The sequence below is a fragment of the Dendrobates tinctorius genome, unplaced genomic scaffold (genome assembly GCF_039654945.1).
Source record: "Dendrobates tinctorius isolate UK_male_01 unplaced genomic scaffold, ASM3965494v1 ptg000321l, whole genome shotgun sequence".
Taxonomy (NCBI): domain Eukaryota; kingdom Metazoa; phylum Chordata; class Amphibia; order Anura; family Dendrobatidae; genus Dendrobates; species Dendrobates tinctorius.
In genome coordinates, this window is record NW_027361988.1 from 1282114 (window position 1) to 1307917 (window position 25804).

At 47.7% G+C, this 25804-nt stretch overlaps 2 protein-coding genes across 2 annotated transcripts in view; one reads left to right on the plus strand and one right to left on the minus strand.

Moving 5' to 3' along the window:
- The window catches only part of LOC141073956 (uncharacterized), a 119181-nt gene extending 114843 nt beyond the window's left edge, over positions 1-4338 (minus strand). The window contains exon 1 of the mRNA XM_073561485.1: positions 4227-4338. The gene's annotated coding sequence lies outside the window, so the exon portion shown is untranslated. The remainder of the gene's footprint in view (positions 1-4226) is intronic.
- A 155-nt stretch (positions 4339-4493) lies between these two features.
- The window catches only part of LOC141073983 (uncharacterized), a 30100-nt gene continuing 8789 nt past the window's right edge, over positions 4494-25804 (plus strand). Inside the window, exon 1 of the mRNA XM_073561513.1 lies at positions 4494-4632. The gene's annotated coding sequence lies outside the window, so the exon portion shown is untranslated. The remainder of the gene's footprint in view (positions 4633-25804) is intronic.

A 25804-nucleotide genomic window follows, 5' to 3' on the forward strand; every position in this document is an offset into this window, starting at 1 on the left:
GGCACTACGGGGGAGACAGGGGGTCCCTGCAGAGTGTATGGGGTCAGCTGTGGGGGGCTCTGCGTGGGAGACAGGGGTCCCTGCAGAGTGTTTGGGGTCAGCTGTGGGGGGCACTGCGTGGGAGACAGGGGGTCCCTGCAGGGGGAGGTGAGGACAGTGTATGGGCACAGCTGTGGGGGGCATGGCGGGGTACAGGCGTTCCCTGTGGGGTAGGGGAGGGTTAGGGGGGCTGTGTTGTCACTCTGCTGTGAACACTAATTATGAATGCAATATTTCCCTTATTAATTATTGTTTTTTTATTTCTCTGTCTCTCAGTAGGTAACACTTGGGGCAGTCGCCCGCTCTCTGTGTGTCTGCTGGCAATATACGCTCGTAGAAAAAGGGGTTAATGTACCAGTACAATTCATAGGACTTAATTTTTATTCTATGTCAAAATTCAATAATTTCCTTTTCCCTTTTTTTTCCAATAGGTAACAAGGCATCGTGGACACTAAACTGGCTCAAGAACTGGCGGGACAAGGACACCAAGTTTGCCTAATGGACGACATCGCTATGGAGGAACACAGCTCTCCGGCCACCATCATCATGTGGAGCAGCTAAGCCTCTTCATCCTCGGTTTGGGTAAGTGACAATCCATGTATGTATGGTCTAAGGAGCGGTCATGGCACATGTACATACATGTATGTGTAAACATGTATATACAGTCAGCTGTCATGGCACTCGGGAAGTCACACCAGGGGGCTGTGTGGCCCTGTAGGCCTCTACACCACCACACAGCCTCCCGCAACCCGCTCTACAGCACCACACAGCCTCCCGCAGCCCCGTCTACACCACCACACTTCCTCCTCCAGCCTCTGTCTCCCCCCTCCAGTCCCTGACGCCCCCCCCTCCAGCCTCCTTCCTAATTTAGAGCTTTTGGTTTTTTTTATCAGCATAAATTGTCATTTAAGAAACGATTGTCCATTCAAGAAGAGATTTGTGTTGGCAGATTATCCTAGGAAAGCGTGTTAGATGATAATAATCGTGCTGCCCATCTCACCCGACGAGCAAGCAGCACCAGGGTGGATAAAAATCTTGAATTTTTTAAAAAAATCAAAAAAATCAGATTTTTTTGATTTAAATCAGATGATTGCAGTTTTCATAATGTGATTTCAAACGGCAAACAAGTCCTTGGATATCCTTTTGACAGTATTTGCACTTTGCTCTTGCACCTTTCTTTCCAAGATCTGCTGCTGGCATCTCAACAAAATGAACCCAAATAGGGTCTCTCTTATGACCTGCTGCCATGGCTCACACAGATCACTTATGAAGTTTGATTGTTACTACAGCCTGAGCCAAGCACTGCTGATGTTACTACAGCCTGAGCCAAGTACTGCTGACTATCCAACAAGTTTGGGCATGTCAACTGAATGTAGGGAAAAAGAAACTAAACCAAAACTGAAACCAAGCTAGAAGTGTGGAATTAAAGGGGCAGTATGAACAAAATGTGGAGGCTATTAATAGTTTATACAATTAAGACATGCTGCTTTTAAACACCTACCTATTGCCATATAGTAAAACAAAAAAGATTTTTACTTACTTTGGGGTCCCCCCCTCACCCTGGCGTTAGATCGTTGCCCCTACTTTCGTCCGTGTAACTATGGGCGCACATGCACACTGCTCTCACTTCTCATTTTAATCGTGATTTATATTAAAAAAAAACCTTTTGATTTAAATCAGTGATTTAAATCATGATTAAAATCATGATTTAAATCGATCCGATTTAAATAGAAAAAAATCTTTTGATTTAAATCGTGATTTAAATCGGCGTGATTTAAATCAATCCACCCTGAGCAGCACCCTTGTTCGTTGGGTGAATTGACCTTTTAAGGGAGCCCGACGTACTCACTAAATTGTCCCTATCCCTAAGTTTTTTTGGATGCAGATTGCTCTCACACGAGTGTTTTTTTGATTTGGAAAAGAAAGAAATGAGGATGGAGAATCAAAACTTTAAGGCTAAAAAATATACTCACACATATATACACCAACTGTATAGACACACATATAAATATTTATGGTGTATACATTAGGCTATAAGACTTGGAGACTGTTATTACACATGCTGCCACTAGGTTTATTTTCTTTTCTTAAAAAAAAAAAAACTGTCGCTGTCAGGAGTGGGATTCGAACCCACGCCTCCACATGTGGTGACTGCAGACGCTTAACACGCTCCCTGGTGCGCAACAGCTTGCACCTCCAGGGACCAGTACTGCTGCTGTCAAGGAGTGGGATTTGAACCCACGCCTCCACATGTGGTGACTGCAGACGCTTAACACGCTCCCTGGTGCGCAACAGCTTGCACCTCCAGGGACCAGTACTGCTGCTGTCAAGGAGTGGGATTTGAACCCACGCCTCCACATGTGGTGACTGCAGACGCTTAACACGCTCCCTGGTGCTCAACAGTTTGCACCTCCAGGGACCAGTACTGCTGCTGTCAGGAGTGGGATTCGAACCCACGCCTCCACTGGAGACTGTTATTACACATGCTGCCACTAGGTTTATTTTCTTTTCTTTAAAAAAAAAAAAAAAAAAAAAACTGTCGCTGTCAGGAGTGGGATTCGAACCCACGCCTCCACGTGGTGACTGCAGACGCTGAACACGCTCCCTGGTGCACAACAGCTTGCACCTCCAGGGACCAGTACTGCTGCTGTCAAGGAGTGGGATTTGAACCCACGCCTCCACATGTGGTGACTGCAGACGCTTAACACGCTCCCTGGTGCACAACAGCTTGCACCTCCAGGGACCAGTACTGCTGCTGTCAGGAGCGGGATTCGAACCCACGCCTCCACGGGAGACTGCAACCTGAACACAGTGCCTTAGACCACTAGGCCATCCTGACTGCTGACACTGACATGCTCCCTGGTGACACAAGAGTTTGCACCACCAGGGACTTCAGTACAGATCTGCTGTCCAGATCAGACATTGGGGCCCCTGGTGGGACTTCTGGCAAAGCCAGAGGGGACATTGGGATGTCATTTGAAAGCTAATTACCAGACTGAGGTGAGGGAGCAGTTCTTGGGGCTGTGTGGTGCTCTGTTGGGCATTTGTGCACCCTCAAGCCTGCACCACAAGGACCACTTTTATCCATGGACAGCCAGGCTCTGACCCCCTGAATTCAAATTCCATTTGAATTCAAATACAACACAAAAAACACAAAAAGTTGTGCATACAACTTATACCACAATGAACAGATTAGTAATAAAACAATCCACCAGGAGTTAACAGTGGACATGTGGAGCTTTCATGTAGCCTCACTGTGCCCAGTAACATTGGCTGGTCACCCTACATGAGAAAAAATTGTAATATTCCAATATTCAAAACTCTGTCCCTGTCTAATTTCTTTGTAACAAGACATCAGATGATCGTAGATAAAGGCATTTTATTCAACTTTTCACAAAGTTAACAGAGAGGCTGTAAAAACATCAAGAGACATTTTTGGGCTTAAAAAAAAAAAAAAAAATTTAAACTGATGAATCAGCTGGTAAGTTTTTTTGGATGTACAGTGGTCAGATGGATTTGAGAAGGACGTTCTCTCGGCAGACGGGTGCCTGTTATACCCTATAGAATATATTCAGTGTACACGTCCTGGTGTGAAAAGAACCTAATATATATATTTTTTTTTTTTACTCCAAAAACAGAAAAAAAAACAGAGTGAAGGCAATCAGTTTCCACCAGACACAAACAAACCTAAGTTTGCTTCGGCCAGAAATCACTCGAAATAAAAGGGTTTCCAGGACCTTCAGGCCCCTGAAGCTTAAAACTAGCGAAGAGACTGGGGGGGGTGAAAACTAAATTATATATATATATATACACACCACCTGCCCAGACTGGACTGATGACGACCCGACCAGAACCCATGTGAGGCCTAGTCGGCCCCGGTAACTGAAAAGGCCACTACTGTTATGCTTTTAATCCTTTCCCAGTCATATAAAAGAATTTTAAATAAAATGGCCGGAGAGTTGCTATATGGCGCAAGTTCCCCACCCAAAAAAAGTTTCTAACACATTCAGTTACAAATGTGTAATTTTCCTACATCTGAGGGGGAAAAGGCCACCATGGAGGTGTGTGTAAGAAGGTATGGCCGCTCCCAGGGTCCTCCATCACAGACAGAGGCCTAGAGACATCACCGGCCTCACACGGCCCCGAACTACGCGCACAGACTGAAGAAGAAGGGGCTCCGCCATTACCGGAGGAGATTGTGCGCCTCCATGCTGCGGTTCTGGAGCACACCACGGCCACACGGAGCGGGGTGGACGGCATTATGGTATCAGGCCGCCGAGGTCTCCCCCTCACGAAAACCTCCTGACTCGGCGGAGACACGGTGAGGAGGACCGCAGCCGCTGCTACAGATGGCGGCACTTCCGCCTGTGCTCCGCCACCACAGGAACTAAAATGGCGGCCGGGCGGGGAAGTGACGTGTGGTGAGGAGACGTGGGAGGCCGGACTGAGTCATGGAGGAGGCGACGGTGGTGTCGTAATGTTTGCTGTGGAGAGCGCAGCAGAGGAGCGGAGCTGTCAGCGGGGAAGAGCGCGGCACAACACAAAGCCCGGAGGAGGGAGCGGCGACACCCCGCAGAGGACAGAAGGGAGACGGTGTGTGGGGGGAGAGAGTGGGGGGAGCAGAGGCTGAGCATGGGGGGGAGCAGAGGCTGAGCATGGGGGGGGGAGCAGAGGCTGAGCATGGGGGGGAGCAGAGGCTGAGCATGGGGGGGGAGCAGAGGCTGAGCATGGGGGGGGAGCAGAGGCTGAGCATGGGGGGGGGAGCAGAGGCTGAGCAGGGGGGGGGAGCAGAGGCTGAGCATGGGGGGGGGAGCAGAGGCTGAGCATGGGGGGGGAGCAGAGGCTGAGCATGGGGGGGAGCAGAGGCTGAGCATGGGGGGGAGCAGAGGCTGAGCAGGGGGGGGGAGCAGAGGCTGAGCATGGGGGGGGGAGCAGAGGCTGAGCATGGGGGGGGAGCAGAAGCTGGGCATGGGGGGGGGGAGCAGAGGCTGGGCATGGGGGGGGGGAGCAGAGGCTGAGCATGGGGGGGGGAGCAGAGGCTGAGCATGGGGGGGGGAGCAGAGGCTGAGCGGGGGGGGGAGCAGAGGCTGAGCATGGGGGGGGGAGCAGAGGCTGAGCATGGGGGGGGAGCAGAGGCTGAGCATGGGGGGGGGGAGCAGAGGCTGAGCATGGAGGGGGGAGCAGAGGCTGAGCATGAGGGGGGGGGGAGCAGAGGCTGAGCATGGGGGGGGAGCAGAGGCTGAGCATGGGGGGGGAGCAGAGGCTGAGCATGGGGGGGGGGGAGCAGAGGCTGAGCATGGGGGGGGGAGCAGAGGCTGAGCATGGGGGGGGGAGCAGAGGCTGAGCATGGGGGGGGAGCAGAGGCTGAGCATGGGGGGGGAGCAGAGGCTGAGCATGGGGGAGGGAGCAGAGGCTGAGCATGGGGGGGGAGCAGAGGCTGAGCATGGGGGGGGGAGCAGAGGCTGAGCATGGGGGGGGGAGCAGAGGCTGAGCATGGGGGGGGAGCAGAGGCTGAGCATGGGGGAGGGAGCAGAGGCTGAGCATGGGGGGGGAGCAGAGGCTGAGCATGGAGGGGGGAGCAGAGGCTGAGCATGGGGGGGAGCAGAGGCTGAGCATGGGGGGGGGGGGAGCAGAGGCTGAGCATGGGGGGGGGAGCAGAGGCTGAGCATGGGGGGGGGGAGCAGAGGCTGAGCATGGGGGGGGAGCAGAGGCTGAGCATGGGGGGGGGGGGGGGGGGAGCAGAGGCTGAGCATGGGGGGGGGGGAGCAGAGGCTGAGCATGGGGGGGGGGGGGAGCAGAGGCTGAGCATGGGGGAGGAGCAGAGGCTGAGCATGGGGGGGGGGGGGGGAGCAGAGGCTGAGCATGGGGGAGGAGCAGAGGCTGAGCATGGGGGGGGGAGCAGAGGCTGAGCATGGGGGGGGGAGCAGAGGCTGAGCATGGGGGGGGAGCAGAGGCTGAGCATGGGGGGGGAGCAGAGGCTGAGCATGGGGGGGAGCAGAGGCTGAGCATGGGGGGGGGGGGAGCAGAGGCTGAGCATGGGGGGGGGAGCAGAGGCTGAGCATGGGGGGGGGGGGGGGGGGAGCAGAGGCTGAGCATGGGGGGGGGAGCAGAGGCTGAGCATGGGGGGGGGGGGGGGAGCAGAGGCTGAGCATGGGGGAGGAGCAGAGGCTGAGCATGGGGGGGGGGGGGAGCAGAGGCTGAGCATGGGGGAGGAGCAGAGGCTGAGCATGGGGGGGGGAGCAGAGGCTGAGCATGGGGGGGAGCAGAGGCTGAGCATGGGGGGGGGGGGGGAGCAGAGGCTGAGCATGGGGGAGGAGCAGAGGCTGAGCATGGGGGGGGGAGCAGAGGCTGAGCATGGGGGGGGGAGCAGAGGCTGAGCATGGGGGGGGGAGCAGAGGCTGAGCATGGGGGGGGGAGCAGAGGCTGAGCATGGGGGGGGGAGCAGAGGCTGAGCATGGGGGGGGGGGGAGCAGAGGCTGAGCATGGGGGGGGGGGAGCAGAGGCTGAGCATGGGGGGGGGGGGAGCAGAGGCTGAGCATGGGGGGGGGAGCAGAGGCTGAGCATGGGGGGGAGCAGAGGCTGAGCATGGGGGGGGAGCAGAGGCTGAGCATGGGGGGGGAGCAGAGGATGGTGCTTAGGGGGCGGAGCTGGAGTGTGGTGGACGGGAGATAAAACACAACCTTAGTATGTAGGGCTGTGGAGTCGGAGCTCATTTTGGTGGAGTCGGAGTTGGTATAAAATGGACCGATTCCGACTCCTAAAATATATAATAAATTGGGTACAGTAATTCAATGCAGAATGTGCTGAATATTTTTTCATAGGAATTTGGGAAAGTTATGAAATGTCCTATAAATGGCTGTTCTATTCCTGATCTAAGGCTACATTCACACACAGCGTTTTTGCTGCGTTTTTTGAGGATACGTTTTTCAGTTGCAAAAGCAGATCAGCTTTTTAAAAACTGCATCACCTGAAAGGTTTTTGAGCTCATAGATAATGTTTTCAATATCAGAGCAGATTTCTAATCTGCTTTTATTTATATATCTGTCTATCCATATCATATCTGTACCAAAAAGAATGAAAGCCGGATAGCACACAGACTAACACTCCTTTTTTTTAGCACCAGTCAGGTCCACCTCATAGCTGCCCAAAAGGACGCCCAGGACAGGCATTGCTCGTCTTCAGTAACATCAACTGATAGTTGGAATAAATATACTGCATTCACCACCACATCTTCTTAAGGTGCAGGCTTTATTTTCAAGTGTAGGGGTGTGCAGTATGAGGTTCTGCCCCCCCCAGGTTTGATCCTGGCTACGCCCATGATGTGGATGTAGCCTGAGGATCTAGGCTTTGTCTTAGCCGAGATAAGTCATAGTATGTGTGTGTGTGTGTGTGTGTATATATATATATATATATATATATATATATATATACACACACACACTACAGACCAAAGGTTTGGACACACCTCAATCAAAGCGTATTCTTTATTTTCATGACTATGGTTTAATAAGTGGGATTTCTTGCCTTATAAATGGGGTTGGGACCATCAGTTGTGCAGAAGTCTGGTGGATACACAGCTGATAGTCCTACTGAATAGACTATTAGAATTTGTATTATGGCAAGAAAAAAGCAGCTGAGTAAAGAAAAACGAGTGGCCATTATTACTTTAAGAAATGAAGGTCAGTCAGTCCGAAAAATTGGGAAAACTTTGAAAGTGTCCCCACGTGCAGTGGCAAAAACCATCAAGCGCTACAAAGAAACTGGCTCACATGAGGACCGCTCCAGGAAAGGAAGACCAAGAGTCACCTCTGCTGCGGAGGATAAGTTCATCCGAGTCACCAGCCTCAGAAATCGCAGGTTAACAGCAGCTCAGATCAGAGACCAGGTCAATGCCACACAGAGTTCTAGCAGCAGACACATCTCTACAACAACTGCTAAGAGGAGACTTTGTGCAGCAGGCCTTCATGGTAAAATAGCTGCTAGGAAACCACTGCTAAGGACAGGCAACAAGCAGAAGAGACTTGTTTGGGCTAAAGAACTCAAGGAATGGACATTAGACCAGTGGAAATCTGTGCTTTGGTCTGATGAGTCCAAATTTGAGATCTTTGGTTCCAACCACCTTGTCTTTGTGCGACGCAGAAAAGGTGAACGGATGGACTCTACATACCTGGTTCCCACCGTGAAGCATGGAGGAGGAGGTGTGATGGTGTGGGGGTGCTTTACTGGTGACACTGTTGGGGATTTATTCAAAATTGAAGGCATACTGAACCAGCATGGCCACCACAGCATCTTGCAGCGGCATGCTATTCCATCCGGTTTGTGTTTAGCTGGACCATCATTTATTTTTCAACAGGACAATGACCTCAAACACACCTCCAGGCTGTGTAAGGGCTATTTGACCAAGAAGGAGAGTGATCGGGTGCTACGCCAGATGACCTGGCCTCCACAGTCACCAGACCTGAACCCAATCGAGATGGTTTGGGGTGAGCTGGACCGCAGAGTGAAGGCCAAAGGGCCAACAAGTGCTAAGCATCTCTGGGAACTCCTTCAAGACTGTTGGAAGACCATTTCCAGTGACTACCTCTTGAAGCTCATCAACAGAATGCCAAGAGTGTGCAAAGCAGTAATCAAAGCAAAAGGTGGCTACTTTGAAGAACCTAGAATATAAGACACATTTTCAGTTGTTTCACACTTTTTTGTTAATTATATAATTCCACATGTGTTAATTCATAGCTTTGATGCCTTCAGAGTGAATCTACAATTTTCATAGTCATGAAAATAAAGCAAACTCTTTGAATGAGAAGGTGTGTCCAAACTTTGGTCTGTACAGCCATGGCTAAAAATTTTGAGAATGACACAAATAATAATTTTTACAAAGTCTACTGCTTCATTTTTTCTAATGGCAATTTGCATATACTCCAGAATGTTATAAAGAGTGATCAGCTTAACAGCAATTACTTGCAAAGTCAATATTTGCCTAGAAAATTAACTTTATCCCCCAAAATACATTTCAACATCATTGCAGCCCTGCCTTAAAAGGACCAGCTAACATCGTTTCAGTGATTGCTCCATTAACACAGGTGTGGGTGTTGATGAGGACAGGGCTGGAGATCAATCTGTCATGATTAAGTAAGAATGACACCACTGGACACTTTAAAAGGAGGCTGGTGCTTGGCATCATTGTTTCTCTTCTGTTAACCATGGTTATCTCTAAAGAAACACGTGCAGTCATCATTGCACTGCACAAAAATGGCCTAACAGGGAAGAGTATCGCAGCTAGAAAGAATGCACCTCAGTCAACAATCTATCGCATCATCAAGAACTTCAAGGAGAGAGGTTCCCTTGTTGCCAAAAAGGCTCCAGGGCGCCCAAGAAAGACCAGCAAGCGCCAGGACCGTCTCTTAAAAGTGCTTCAGCTGTGGGATCGGACTACCAGCAGTGCAGAGCTTGCTCAGGAATGGCAGCAGGCAGGTGTGAGTGCTTCTGCACACGCTGTGAGGCGGAGACTCTTGGAGCAAGGCCTGGTCTCAAGGAGGACAGCAAAGAAGCCACTTCTCTCCAGAAAAAACATCATGGACAGACTGATATTCTGCAAGAGGTACAGGGAGTGGACTGCTGAGGACTGGGGTAAAGTCATTTTCTCTGATGAATCCCCTTTTCGATTGTTTGGGACATCTGGAAAACGGCTTATTCGGAGAAGACCAGGTGAGCGCTACCACCAGTCTTGTCTCATGCCAACTGTCAAGCATCCTGAAACCAGGGCCGCCATCAGGGCATGACAGGCCTTACATGTGTATGGGGCCCGGTGATTAGGGGGGCCCGACCATGCTGGCAGCCCGATCCGCGCTGGGGCCCCCCTACATTTTATACAGGCTTCTGCAGCTATATTTTAAATTCAGACTCAGCGCCTGCCGGGCCCCTCGGGCAGGCCCCCCCCCCCCCGCACCATGGTCCAGCCAGCGCCGAAATCCCCCCCTGCACAATGGTCCAGCCACAGCTCCGCCCTCACCTGACGTCACACACTGCTCTGCTCCTCCACTTCCTCATTCAGTCAGTGTGCCACGTGGGACTGGGAGAGGGAGGGAGCCTCGCCGCTGGAGCACAGCCAGATAACAAGGTAAGCATTTTTTTTTTTTTTTTTTTTGAGAGCGGCTATCCAGGGAGCCTGGGGCAGAATGCTGGACATGGGGCATAATGCTGGACACTGGGGGCAGAATGCTGGACGCTGGGGACAGAATGCTGGACGCTGGTGGCAGAATGCTGGATATGAGGGCAGACTGTGAGACGGGGCAGAATGCTGGACGCTGGGGCAGAATTCTGGACATGGGGCAGAAGAATGCTGGACGCTGGGGCAGAATTCTGGACATGGGGCAGAAGAATGCTGGACGCTGGGGCAGAATTCTGGACATGGGGCAGAAGAATGCTGGACGCTGGGGCAGAATGCTGGAGACTGAGGCAGAATGCTGGACATGGGGGCAGGCTGTGAGCTGGGGCAGAATGTTGGATACAGATACTGCACAGTACCACTCATCCTGTATATATATACACTGCACAGTACCACTCCTGTATATGTATATACTGCACAGTACCACTCCTCCTGTATATATACACTGCACAGTACCACTCCTGTATATGTATATACTGCACAGTACCACTCCTGTATATGTATATACTGCACAGTACCACTCCTATATATACACTGCACAGTACCCCTCCTCCTGTATATATACACTGCACAGTATCACTCCTCCTGTATATATACACTGCACAGTACCCCTCCTGTATATATACACTGCACAGCACCACTCCTATATATACACTGCACAGTACCACTCCTCCTGTATATATAAACTGCACAGTACCACTCCTGTCCTGTATATACACACAGCACAGTACCACTCCTCCTGTATATATACACTGCACAGTACCACTCCTCCTGTCCTGTATATATGCACTGCACAGTACCACTCCTCCTGTATATATACACTGCACAGTACCCCTCCTCCTGCATATATGCACTGCACAGTACTACTCCTGTCCTGTATATATACACCGCACAGTACCACTCCTGTTCTGCATATATGCACTGCACAGTACCACTCCTGTCCTGTATATATACACTGCACAGTACCACTCCTGTCTATATACACTGCACAGTCCCACTCCTGTATATATACACTGCACAGTACCACTCCTGTCCTGCATATACACACTGCACAGTAACACTCCTGTACATATACACTGCACAGTACCACTCCTGTATATACACTGCACAGTACCACTCCTGTCCTGTATATATACACTGCACAGCACCACTCCTCCTGTCCTGTATATATGCACTGCACAGTACCACTCCTGTCCTGTATATATGCACTGCACAGCACCACTCCTGTCCTGTATATATACACTGCACAGCACCACTCCTCCTGTCCTGTATATATACACTGCACAGTACCACTCCTATATATACACTGCACAGTAACCCTCCTGTATATGTATATACTGCACAGTACCACTCATCCTGTATATATATACACTGCACAGTACCACTCCTGTATATGTATATACTGCACAGTACCACTCCTCCTGTATATATACACTGCACAGTACCACTCCTGTATATGTATATACTGCACAGTACCACTCCTGTATATGTATATACTGCACAGTACCACTCCTATATATACACTGCACAGTACCCCTCCTCCTGTATATATACACTGCACAGTATCACTCCTCCTGTATATATACACTGCACAGTACCCCTCCTGTATATATACACTGCACAGCACCACTCCTATATATACACTGCACAGTACCCCTCCTCCTGCATATATGCACTGCACAGTACTACTCCTGTCCTGTATATATACACCGCACAGTACCACTCCTGTTCTGCATATATGCACTGCACAGTACCACTCCTGTCCTGTATATATACACTGCACAGTACCACTCCTGTCTATATACACTGCACAGTCCCACTCCTGTATATATACAATGCACAGTACCACTCCTGTCCTGCATATACACACTGCACAGTAACACTCCTGTACATATACACTGCACAGTACCACTCCTGTATATGTATATACACAGCACCACTCCTGTCTATATACACTGCACAGTCCCACTCCTGTATATATACACTGCACAGTACCACTCCTGTCCTGCATATACACACTGCACAGTAACACTCCTGTACATATACACTGCACAGTACCACTCCTGTATATACACTGCACAGTACCACTCCTGTCCTGTATATATACACTGCACAGCACCACTCCTCCTGTCCTGTATATATGCACTGCACAGTACCACTCCTGTCCTGTATATATGCACTGCACAGCACCACTCCTGTCCTGTATATATACACTGCACAGCACCACTCCTCCTGTCCTGTATATATACACTGCACAGTACCACTCCTATATATACACTGCACAGTAACCCTCCTCCTGCATATATGCACTGCACAGTACCACTCCTGTCCTGTATATATACACTGCACAGTACCACTCCTCCTTTCCTGTATATATACACTGCACAGTACCACTCCTCCTGTCCTGTATATATACCCTGCACAGCACCACTCCTGTCCTGTATATATACACTGCACAGTACCACTCCTGCATATATGCACTGCACAGTACCACTCCTGTCCTGTATATATACACTGCACAGTACCACTCCTGTCCTGAATATATCCACTGCACAGTACCACTCCTGTCCTGTATATATACACACTGCACAGTACCACTCCTGTCTATATACACTGCACAGTTCCACTCCTGTATATATACAATGCACAGTACCACTCCTGTCCTGCATATACACACTGCACAGTACCACTCCTCCTGTATATATACACTGCACAGTACCACTCCTGTATATAGAAAGTACCAAACAAAGAAGCAGTCAAAAAATCCATAAAACTATGATATTTATTAAAGATAATTTAAAACATTAATAGATATGGACACACAGTGTTTGGACAGGGAAAAGGAACAGCATATAAATGAACACAATGGTCATGAAGGGCCAACGAAGCTGCAAACACCCCGCCAGGATAGTAAAATGCAGAGCTAGATGGTATAGCTAATAAGAGTTAAGGGGTTATATAAAGTATAATAAGACAAATCATACAGCAAGTGCTACAATCCTTCATAAGAAGTATACCCTGACAAAGTGCAAATGCGCACATGCAAAATTGGTGTATAATACACGTCATACTAATGACCTAATAAACTGCATTACTATACCTGAAGTACGGGGGGAAGCAGCAAGGTCGGTCCTATCCCCGACGCGCGTTTCGGAGCTAGAAAAACAACTTCCTCAGGGAAGCACCACTCCTCCTGTCCTGTATATATACACTGCACAGTACCACTCCTGTCCTGTATATATAAACTGCACAGCACCACTCCTCCTGTCCTGTATATATGCACTGCACAGTACCACTCCTCCTGTATATATAAACTGCACAGTACCACTCCTGTCCTGTATATACACACAGCACAGTACCACTCCTCCTGTATATATACACTGCACAGTACCACTCCTCCTGTCCTGTATATATGCACTGCACAGTACCACTCCTCCTGTATATATACACTGCACAGTACCACTCCTGTCCTGTATATATAAACTGCACAGCACCACTCCTGTCCTGTATATATGCACTGCACAGTACCACTCCTCCTGTATATATAAACTGCACAGTACCACTCCTGTCCTGCATATACACACAGCACAGTACCACTCCTCCTGTATATATACACTGCACAGTACCACTCCTCCTGTCCTGTATATATGCACTGCACAGTACCACTCCTGTCCTGCATATACACACTGCACAGTAACACTCCTGTACATATACACTGCACAGTACCACTCCTGTATATACACTGCACAGTACCACTCCTGTCCTGTATATATACACTGCACAGCACCACTCCTCCTGTCCTGTATATATGCACTGCACAGTACCACTCCTGTCCTGTATATATGCACTGCACAGCACCACTCCTGTCCTGTATATATACACTGCACAGCACCACTCCTCCTGTCCTGTATATATACACTGCACAGTACCACTCCTATATATACACTGCACAGTAACCCTCCTGTATATGTATATACTGCACAGTACCACTCATCCTGTATATATATACACTGCACAGTACCACTCCTGTATATGTATATACTGCACAGTACCACTCCTCCTGTATATATACACTGCACAGTACCACTCCTGTATATGTATATACTGCACAGTACCACTCCTGTATATGTATATACTGCACAGTACCACTCCTATATATACACTGCACAGTACCCCTCCTCCTGTATATATACACTGCACAGTATCACTCCTCCTGTATATATACACTGCACAGTACCCCTCCTGTATATATACACTGCACAGCACCACTCCTATATATACACTGCACAGTACCCCTCCTCCTGCATATATGCACTGCACAGTACTACTCCTGTCCTGTATATATACACCGCACAGTACCACTCCTGTTCTGCATATATGCACTGCACAGTACCACTCCTGTCCTGTATATATACACTGCACAGTACCACTCCTGTCTATATACACTGCACAGTCCCACTCCTGTATATATACACTGCACAGTACCACTCCTGTATATGTATATACACAGCACCACTCCTGTCTATATACACTGCACAGTACCACTCCTGTATATATACACTGCACAGTACCACTCCTGTCCTGCATATACACACTGCACAGTAACACTCCTGTACATATACACTGCACAGTACCACTCCTGTATATACACTGCACAGTACCACTCCTGTCCTGTATATATACACTGCACAGCACCACTCCTCCTGTCCTGTATATATGCACTGCACAGTACCACTCCTGTCCTGTATATATGCACTGCACAGCACCACTCCTGTCCTGTATATATACACTGCACAGCACCACTCCTCCTGTCCTGTATATATACACTGCACAGTACCACTCCTATATATACACTGCACAGTAACCCTCCTCCTGCATATATGCACTGCACAGTACCACTCCTGTCCTGTATATATACACTGCACAGTACCACTCCTCCTTTCCTGTATATATACACTGCACAGTACCACTCCTCCTGTCCTGTATATATACCCTGCACAGCACCACTCCTGTCCTGTATATATACACTGCACAGTACCACTCCTGCATATATGCACTGCACAGTACCACTCCTGTCCTGTATATATACACTGCACAGTACCACTCCTGTCCTGAATATATCCACTGCACAGTACCACTCCTGTCCTGTATATATACACACTGCACAGTACCACTCCTGTCTATATACACTGCACAGTTCCACTCCTGTATATATACAATGCACAGTACCACTCCTGTCCTGCATATACACACTGCACAGTACCACTCCTCCTGTATATACACACTGCACAGTACCACTCCTGTATATAGAAAGTACCAAACAAAGAAGCAGTCAAAAAATCCATAAAACTATGATATTTATTAAAGATAATTTAAAACATTAATAGATATGGACACACAGTGTTTGGACAGGGAAAAGGAACAGCATATAAATGAACACAATGGTCATGAAGGGCCAACGAAGCTGCAAACACCCCGCCAGGATAGTAAAATGCAGAGCTAGATGGTATAGCTAATAAGAGTTAAGGGGTTATATAAAGTATAATAAGACAAATCATACAGCAAGTGCTACAATCCTTCATAAGAAGTATACCCTGACAAAGTGCAAATGCGCACATGCAAAATTGGTGTATAATACACGTCATACTAATGACCTAATAAACTGCATTACTATACCTGAAGTACGGGGGGAAGCAGCAAGGTCGGTCCTATCCCCGACGCGCGTTTCGGAGCTAGAAAAACAACTTCCTCAGGGAAGCACCACTCCTCCTGTCCTGTATATATACACTGCACAGTACCACTCCTGTCCTGTATATATAAACTGCACAGCACCACTCCTCCTGTCCTGTATATATGCACTGCACAGTACCACTCCTCCTGTATATATAAACTGCACAGTACCACTCCTGTCCTGTATATACACACAGCACAGTACCACTCCTCCTGTATATATACACTGCACAGTACCACTCCTCCTGTCCTGTATATATGCACTGCACAGTACCACTCCTCCTGTATATATACACTGCACAGTACCACTCCTGTCCTGTATATATAAACTGCACAGCACCACTCCTGTCCTGTATATATGCACTGCACAGTACCACTCCTCCTGTATATATAAACTGCACAGTACCACTCCTGTCCTGCATATACACACAGCACAGTACCACTCCTCCTGTATATATACACTGCACAGTACCACTCCTCCTGTCCTGTATATATGCACTGCACAGTACCACTCCTGTCCTGCATATACACACTGCACAGTAACACTCCTGTACATATACACTGCACAGTACCACTCCTGTATATACACTGCACAGTACCACTCCTGTCCTGTATATATACACTGCACAGCACCACTCCTCCTGTCCTGTATATATGCACTGCACAGTACCACTCCTGTCCTGTATATATGCACTGCACAGCACCACTCCTGTCCTGTATATATACACTGCACAGCACCACTCCTCCTGTCCTGTATATATACACTGCACAGTACCACTCCTATATATACACTGCACAGTAACCCTCCTGTATATGTATATACTGCACAGTACCACTCATCCTGTATATATATACACTGCACAGTACCACTCCTGTATATGTATATACTGCACAGTACCACTCCTCCTGTATATATACACTGCACAGTACCACTCCTGTATATGTATATACTGCACAGTACCACTCCTGTATATGTATATACTGCACAGTACCACTCCTATATATACACTGCACAGTACCCCTCCTCCTGTATATATACACTGCACAGTATCACTCCTCCTGTATATATACACTGCACAGTACCCCTCCTGTATATGTATATACTGCACAGTACCACTCCTCCTGTATATATACACTGCACAGTACCACTCCTGTATATGTATATACTGCACAGTACCACTCCTGTATATGTATATACTGCACAGTACCACTCCTATATATACACTGCACAGTACCCCTCCTCCTGTATATATACACTGCACAGTATCACTCCTCCTGTATATATACACTGCACAGTACCCCTCCTGTATATATACACTGCACAGCACCACTCCTATATATACACTGCACAGTACCCCTCCTCCTGCATATATGCACTGCACAGTACTACTCCTGTCCTGTATATATACACCGCACAGTACCACTCCTGTTCTGCATATATGCACTGCACAGTACCACTCCTGTCCTGTATATATACACTGCACAGTACCACTCCTGTCTATATACACTGCACAGTCCCACTCCTGTATATATACACTGCACAGTACCACTCCTGTATATGTATATACACAGCACCACTCCTGTCTATATACACTGCACAGTACCACTCCTGTATATATACACTGCACAGTACCACTCCTGTCCTGCATATACACACTGCACAGTAACACTCCTGTACATATACACTGCACAGTACCACTCCTGTATATACACTGCACAGTACCACTCCTGTCCTGTATATATACACTGCACAGCACCACTCCTCCTGTCCTGTATATATGCACTGCACAGTACCACTCCTGTCCTGTATATATGCACTGCACAGCACCACTCCTGTCCTGTATATATACACTGCACAGCACCACTCCTCCTGTCCTGTATATATACACTGCACAGTACCACTCCTATATATACACTGCACAGTAACCCTCCTCCTGCATATATGCACTGCACAGTACCACTCCTGTCCTGTATATATACACTGCACAGTACCACTCCTCCTTTCCTGTATATATACACTGCACAGTACCACTCCTCCTGTCCTGTATATATACCCTGCACAGCACCACTCCTGTCCTGTATATATACACTGCACAGTACCACTCCTGCATATATGCACTGCACAGTACCACTCCTGTCCTGTATATATACACTGCACAGTACCACTCCTGTCCTGAATATATCCACTGCACAGTACCACTCCTGTCCTGTATATATACACACTGCACAGTACCACTCCTGTCTATATACACTGCACAGTTCCACTCCTGTATATATACAATGCACAGTACCACTCCTGTCCTGCATATACACACTGCACAGTACCACTCCTCCTGTATATATACACTGCACAGTACCACTCCTGTATATAGAAAGTACCAAACAAAGAAGCAGTCAAAAAATCCATAAAACTATGATATTTATTAAAGATAATTTAAAACATTAATAGATATGGACACACAGTGTTTGGACAGGGAAAAGGAACAGCATATAAATGAACACAATGGTCATGAAGGGCCAACGAAGCTGCAAACACCCCGCCAGGATAGTAAAATGCAGAGCTAGATGGTATAGCTAATAAGAGTTAAGGGGTTATATAAAGTATAATAAGACAAATCATACAGCAAGTGCTACAATCCTTCATAAGAAGTATACCCTGACAAAGTGCAAATGCGCACATGCAAAATTGATGTATAATACACGTCATACTAATGACCTAATAAACTGCATTACTATACCTGAAGTACGGGGGGAAGCAGCAAGGTCGGTCCTATCCCCGACGCGCGTTTCGGAGCTAGAAAAACAACTTCCTCAGGGAAGCACCACTCCTCCTGTCCTGTATATATACACTGCACAGTACCACTCCTGTCCTGTATATATAAACTGCACAGCACCACTCCTCCTGTCCTGTATATATGCACTGCACAGTACCACTCCTCCTGTATATATAAACTGCACAGTACCACTCCTGTCCTGTATATACACACAGCACAGTACCACTCCTCCTGTATATATACACTGCACAGTACCACTCCTCCTGTCCTGTATATATGCACTGCACAGTACCACTCCTCCTGTATATATACACTGCACAGTACCACTCCTGTCCTGTATATATAAACTGCACAGCACCACTCCTGTCCTGTATATATGCACTGCACAGTACCACTCCTCCTGTATATATAAACTGCACAGTACCACTCCTGTCCTGCATATACACACAGCACAGTACCACTCCTCCTGTATATATACACTGCACAGTACCACTCCTCCTGTCCTGTATATATGCACTGCACAGTACCACTCCTGTATATATACACTGCACAGTACCACTCCTGTCCTGCATATACACACAGCACAGTACCACTCCTCCTGTATATATACACTGCACAGTACCACTCCTCCTGTCCTGTATATATGCACTGCACAGTACCACTCCTCCTGTATATATACACTGCACAGTACCACTCCTGTCTATACACACTGCGCAGTCCCACTCCTGTATATATACACTGCACAGTACCACTCCTGTCCTGTATATATACACTGCACAGTACCACTCTTCCTGTATATATACACTGCACAGCACCACTCCTCCTATATACACTGCACAGTACCCCTCCTCCTGTATATATACACTGCACAGTACCACTCGTGTCTTGTATATATACACTGCACAGCACCACTCCTCCTGTCCTGCATATATGCACTGCACAGTACCACTCATGCCATGTATATATATACACTGCACAGTACCACTCCTGTCTATATACACTGCACAGTCCCACTCCTGTCCTGCATATACACACTGCACAGTACCACTCCTGCATATATACATTGCACAGCACCACTCCTGTATATACACTGCACAGTACCACTCCTGTCCAGTATATATACACTGCACAGTACCACTCCTGTCCAGTATATATACACTGCACAGTACCACTCCTGTCCTGTATATATACACTGCACAGCACCACTCCTCCTGTCCTGCATATATGCACTGCACACTACCACTCATGTCCTGTCTATATACACTGCACAGTACCACTCTTGTCTATATACACTGCACAGTCCCACTCCTGTATATATACACTGCACAGTACCACTCCTGTCCTGCATATATACACTGCACAGCACCACTCCTCCTGTGATGTATATATACACTGCACAGCACCACTCCTGTCCTGTATATATACACTCCACAGTACCACTCCTCCTGTATATATACACTGCACAGTACCACTCCTCCTGTATATATACACTGCACAGTACCACTCCTCCTGTATATATACACTGCACAGTACCACTCCTCCTGTATATATACACTGCACAGTACCACTCCTGTCCTGTATATATGCACTGCACAGTACCACTCCTGTCCTGTATATATACACTGCACAGTACCACTCCTGTCCTGCATATATGCATTGCACAGTACCACTCCTGTCCTGTGTATATACACACTGCACAGTACCACTCCTGTCTATATACACTGCACAGTTCCACTCCTGTATATATACACTGCACAGTACCACTCCTGTCCTGCATATACACACTGCACAGTACCACTCCTCCTGTATTTATACACTGCACAGTACCACTCCTGTATATACACTGCACAGTACCACTCCTGTCCTGTATATATACACTCCACAGCACCACTCCTCCTGTCCTGTATATATACACTGCACAGCACCACTCCTCCTGTCCTGTATATATACACTGCACAGCACCACTCCTCCTGTCCTGTATATATACACTGCACAGCACCACTCCTGTCCTGTATATACACACTGCACAGTACCACTCCTGTCCTGCATATACACACAGCACAGTACCACTTTTCCTGTATATATACACTGCACAGTACCACTCCTGTCCTGTATATATACACTCCACAGCACCACTCCTCCTGTCCTGTATATATACACTGCACAGTACCACTCCTCCTGTCCTGTATATATGCACTGCACAGTACCACTCCTCCTGTCTATACACACTGCACAGTCCCACTCCTGTATATATGCACTGCACAGTACCACTCCTGTATATATACACTGCACAGTACCACTCCTCCTGTATATATACACTGCACAGCACCACTCCTCCTGTATATACACTGCACAGTACCCCTCCTGTATATATACACTGCACAGTACCACTCGTGTCCTGTATATATACACTGCACAGCACCACTCCTCCTGTCCTGCATATATGCACTGCACTATCCACTCATGCCCTGTATATATACACTGCACAGTACCACTCCTGTCTATATACACTGCACAGTCCCACTCCTGTATATATACACTGCACAGTCCCACTCCTGTCCTGCATATACACACTGCACAGTACCACTCCTGCATATATACATTGCACAGCACCACTCCTGTATATAAACTGCACAGTACCACTCCTGTCCTGTATATATACACTGCACAGTACCACTCCTGTCCTGTATATATACCCTGCACAGCACCACTCCTCCTGTCCTGCATATATGCACTGCACAGTACCACTCCTGTCTATATACACTGCACAGTCCCACTCCTGTATATATACACTGCACAGTCCCACTCCTGTCCTGCATATACACACTGCACAGTACCACTCCTGCATATATACATTGCACAGCACCACTCCTGTATATACACTGCACAGTACCACTCCTGTCCTGTATATATACACTGCACAGTACCACTCCTGTCCTGTATATATACACTGCACAGCACCACTCCTCCTGTCCTGCATATATGCACTGCACAGTACCACTCATGTCCTGTCTATATACACTGCACAGTACCACTCCTGTCTATATACACTGCACAGTCCCACTCCTGTATATATACACTGCACAGTACCACTCTTGTCCTGCATATATACACTGCACAGCACCACTCCTCCTGTGATGTATATATACACTGCACAGCACCACTCCTGTCCTGTATATATACACTCCACAGTACCACTCCTCCTGTATATATACACTGCACAGTACCACTCCTCCTGTGTATATACACTGCACAGTACCACTCCTCCTGTCCTGTATATATGCACTGCACAGTACCACTCCTCCTGTATATATACACTGCACAGTACCACTCCTCCTGTCCTGTATATATACACTGCACAGCACCACTCCTCCTGGCCTGTAAATATGTACTGCACAGTACCACTCCTGTCCTGCATATATACACTGCACAGCACCACTCCTGTGATGTGTATATATACACTGCACAGCACCACTCCTGTCCTGTATATATACACTGCACAGTACCACTCCTCCTGTATATATACACTGCACAGTACCACTCCTCCTGTATATATACACTGCACAGTACCACTCCTCCTGTATATATACACTGCACAGTACCACTCCTGTCCTGTATATATGCACTGCACAGTACCACTCCTGTATATATACACTGCACAGTACCACTCCTCCTGTCCTGTATATATACACTGCACAGCACCACTCCTCCTGGCCTGTAAATATGCACTGCACAGTACCACTCCTGTCCTGTATATTTACACTGCACAGCACCACTCCTGTCCTGTATATATACACTGCACAGTACCACTCCTGTACTGCATATACACACTGCACAGTACCACTCCTCCTGTCCTGTATATATATGCACTGCACAGTACCACTCCTCCTGTATATATACACTGCACAGTACCACTCCTGTATATACACTGCACAGTACCACTCCTGTCCTGTATATATACACTCCACAGCACCACTCCTCCTGTCCTGTATACATACACTGCACAGCACCACTCCTTCTGTCCTGTATATATACACTGCACAGCACCACTCCTTCTGTCCTGTATATATACACTGCACAGTACCACTCCTGTCCTGTATATATACACTGCACAGCACTACTCCTCCTGTCCTGTATATACACACTGCACAGCACTAATCCTCCTGTCCTGTATATATACACTGCACAGCACCACTCCTGTCCTGTATATACACACTGCACAGTACCACTCCTGTCCTGCATATACATACAGCACAGTACCACTCCTCCTGTATATATACACTGCACAGTACCACTCCTCCTGTCCTGTATATATGCACTGCACAGTACCAATCCTCCTGTATATATACACTGCACAGTACCACTCCTGTCTTTACACACTGCACAGTCCCACTCCTGTATATATACACTGCACAGTACCACTCCTGTCCTGTATATATACACTGCACAGTACCACTCCTCCTGTATATATACACTGCACAGCACCACTCCTATATATACACTGCACAGTACCCCTCCTCCTGTATACACTGCACAGTACCACTCATGTCCTGTATATATACACTGCACAGCACCACTCCTCCTGTGATGTATATATACACTGCACAGCACCACTCCTGTCCTGTATATATACACTCCACATTACCACTCCTCCTGTATATATACACTCCACAGTACCACTCCTCCTGTATATATACACTGCACAGTACCACTCCTCCTGTATATATACACTGCACAGTACCACTCCTCCTGTCCTGTATATATGCACTGCACAGTACCACTCCTCCTGTATATATACACTGCACAGTACCACTCCTCCTGTCCTGTATATATACACTGCACAGCACCACTCCTCCTGGCCTGTAAATATGCACTGCACAGTACCACTCCTGTCCTGTATATTTACACTGCACAGCACCACTCCTGTCCTGTATATATACACTGCACAGTACCACTCCTGTCCTGCATATACACACTGCACAGTACCACTCCTCCTGTCCTGTATATATATGCACTGCACAGTACCACTCCTCCTGTATATATACACTGCACAGTACCACTCCTCCTGTCCTGTATACATACACTGCACAGCACCACTCCTCCTGTCCTGTATATATACACTGCACAGCACCACTCCTCCTGTCCTGTATATATACACTGCACAGCACTACTCCTCCTGTCCTGTATATATACACTGCACAGCACCACTCCTGTCCTGTATATACACACTGCACAGTACCACTCCTGTCCTGCATATACATACAGCACAGTACCACTCCTGTATATATACACTGCACAGTACCACTCCTCCTGTCCTGTGTATATGCACTGCACAGTACCACTCCTCCTGTATATATACACTGCACAGTACCACTCCTGTCTTTACACACTGCACAGTCCCACTCCTGTATATATACACTGCACAGTACCACTCCTGTCCTGTATATATACACTGCACAGTACCACTCCTCCTGTATATATACACTGCACAGCACCACTCCTATATATACACTGCACAGTACCCCTCCTGTATATACACTGCACAGTACCACTCCTGTCCTGCATATGTACACTGCACAGTACCACTCCTCCTTTATCTATACACTGCACAGCGCCACTCCTGTATATATACACTGCACAGTACCACTCCTGTCCTGTATATATGCACTGCACAGTACCTCTCCTCCTGTCCCGTATATATGCACCGCACAGTACCACTCCTATATATATACACTGCACAGTACCACTACTCCTGTCCTGTGTATATACGCTGCACAGTACCAATCCTGTATATATACACTGCACAGTACCACTCCTGTATATATACACTCCACAGTACCACTCCAGTCCTGTATATATGCACTGCACAGTACCAATCCTGTATATATACACTGCACGACATCACTCCTCCTTTCCTGTATATATACACTGCACAGTACCACTCCTATATATACACTGCACAGTACCACTCCTGTATATATACACTCCACAGTACCACTCCAGTCCTGTATATATACACTGCACAGTACCAATCCTGTATATATACACTGCACGACATCACTCCTCCTTTCCTGTGTATATACACTGCACAGTACCACTCCTATATATACACTGCACAGTACCCCTCCTCCTGCATATATGCACTGCACAGTACCACTCCTGTCCTGTATATATGCACTGCACAGTACCACTCCTGTCCTGCATATATGCACTGCACAGTACCACTCCTGTCCTGCATATATGCACTGCACAGTACCACTCCTGTCCTGCATATATGCACTGCACAGTACCACTCCTGTCCTGCATATATGCACTGCACAGTACCACTCCTGTCCTGTATATATACACACTGCACAGTACCACTCCTGTCTATATACACGGCACAGTCCCACTCCTGTATATATACACTGCACAGCACCACTCCTCCTGTCCTGTATATATACACTGCACAGCACCACTCCTCCTGTCCTGTATATATACACTGCACAGTACCACTCGTGTCCTGTATATACACACTGCATAGTACCACTCCTATCCTGCATATACACACTGCACAGTACAACTCCTCCTGTATATATACACTGCACAGTACCACTCCTCCTGTCCTGTATATATGCACTGCACAGTACCACTCCTCCTGTATATATACACTGCACATTACCACTCCTCCTGTCCTGTATATATACACTGCACAGCACCACTCCTCCTGGCCTGTATATATGCACTGCACAGCACCACTCCTGTCCTGTATATATACACTGCACAGTACCACTCCTGTCCTGCATATACACACTGCACAGTACCACTCCTCCTGCCCTGTATATATATGCACTGCACAGTACCACTCCTCCTGTATATATACACTGCACAGTACCACTCCTCCTGTATATATACACTGCACAGTACCACTCCTCCTGTATATATACACTGCACAGTACCACTCCTGTATATATACACTGCACATTACCGCTCCTCCTGTATATATACACTGCACAGTACCACTCCTGTATATATACATTGCACAGTACCACTCCTCCTGTCCTGTATATATACGCTGCACAGTACCACTCCTCCTGTCCTGTATATATACGCTGCA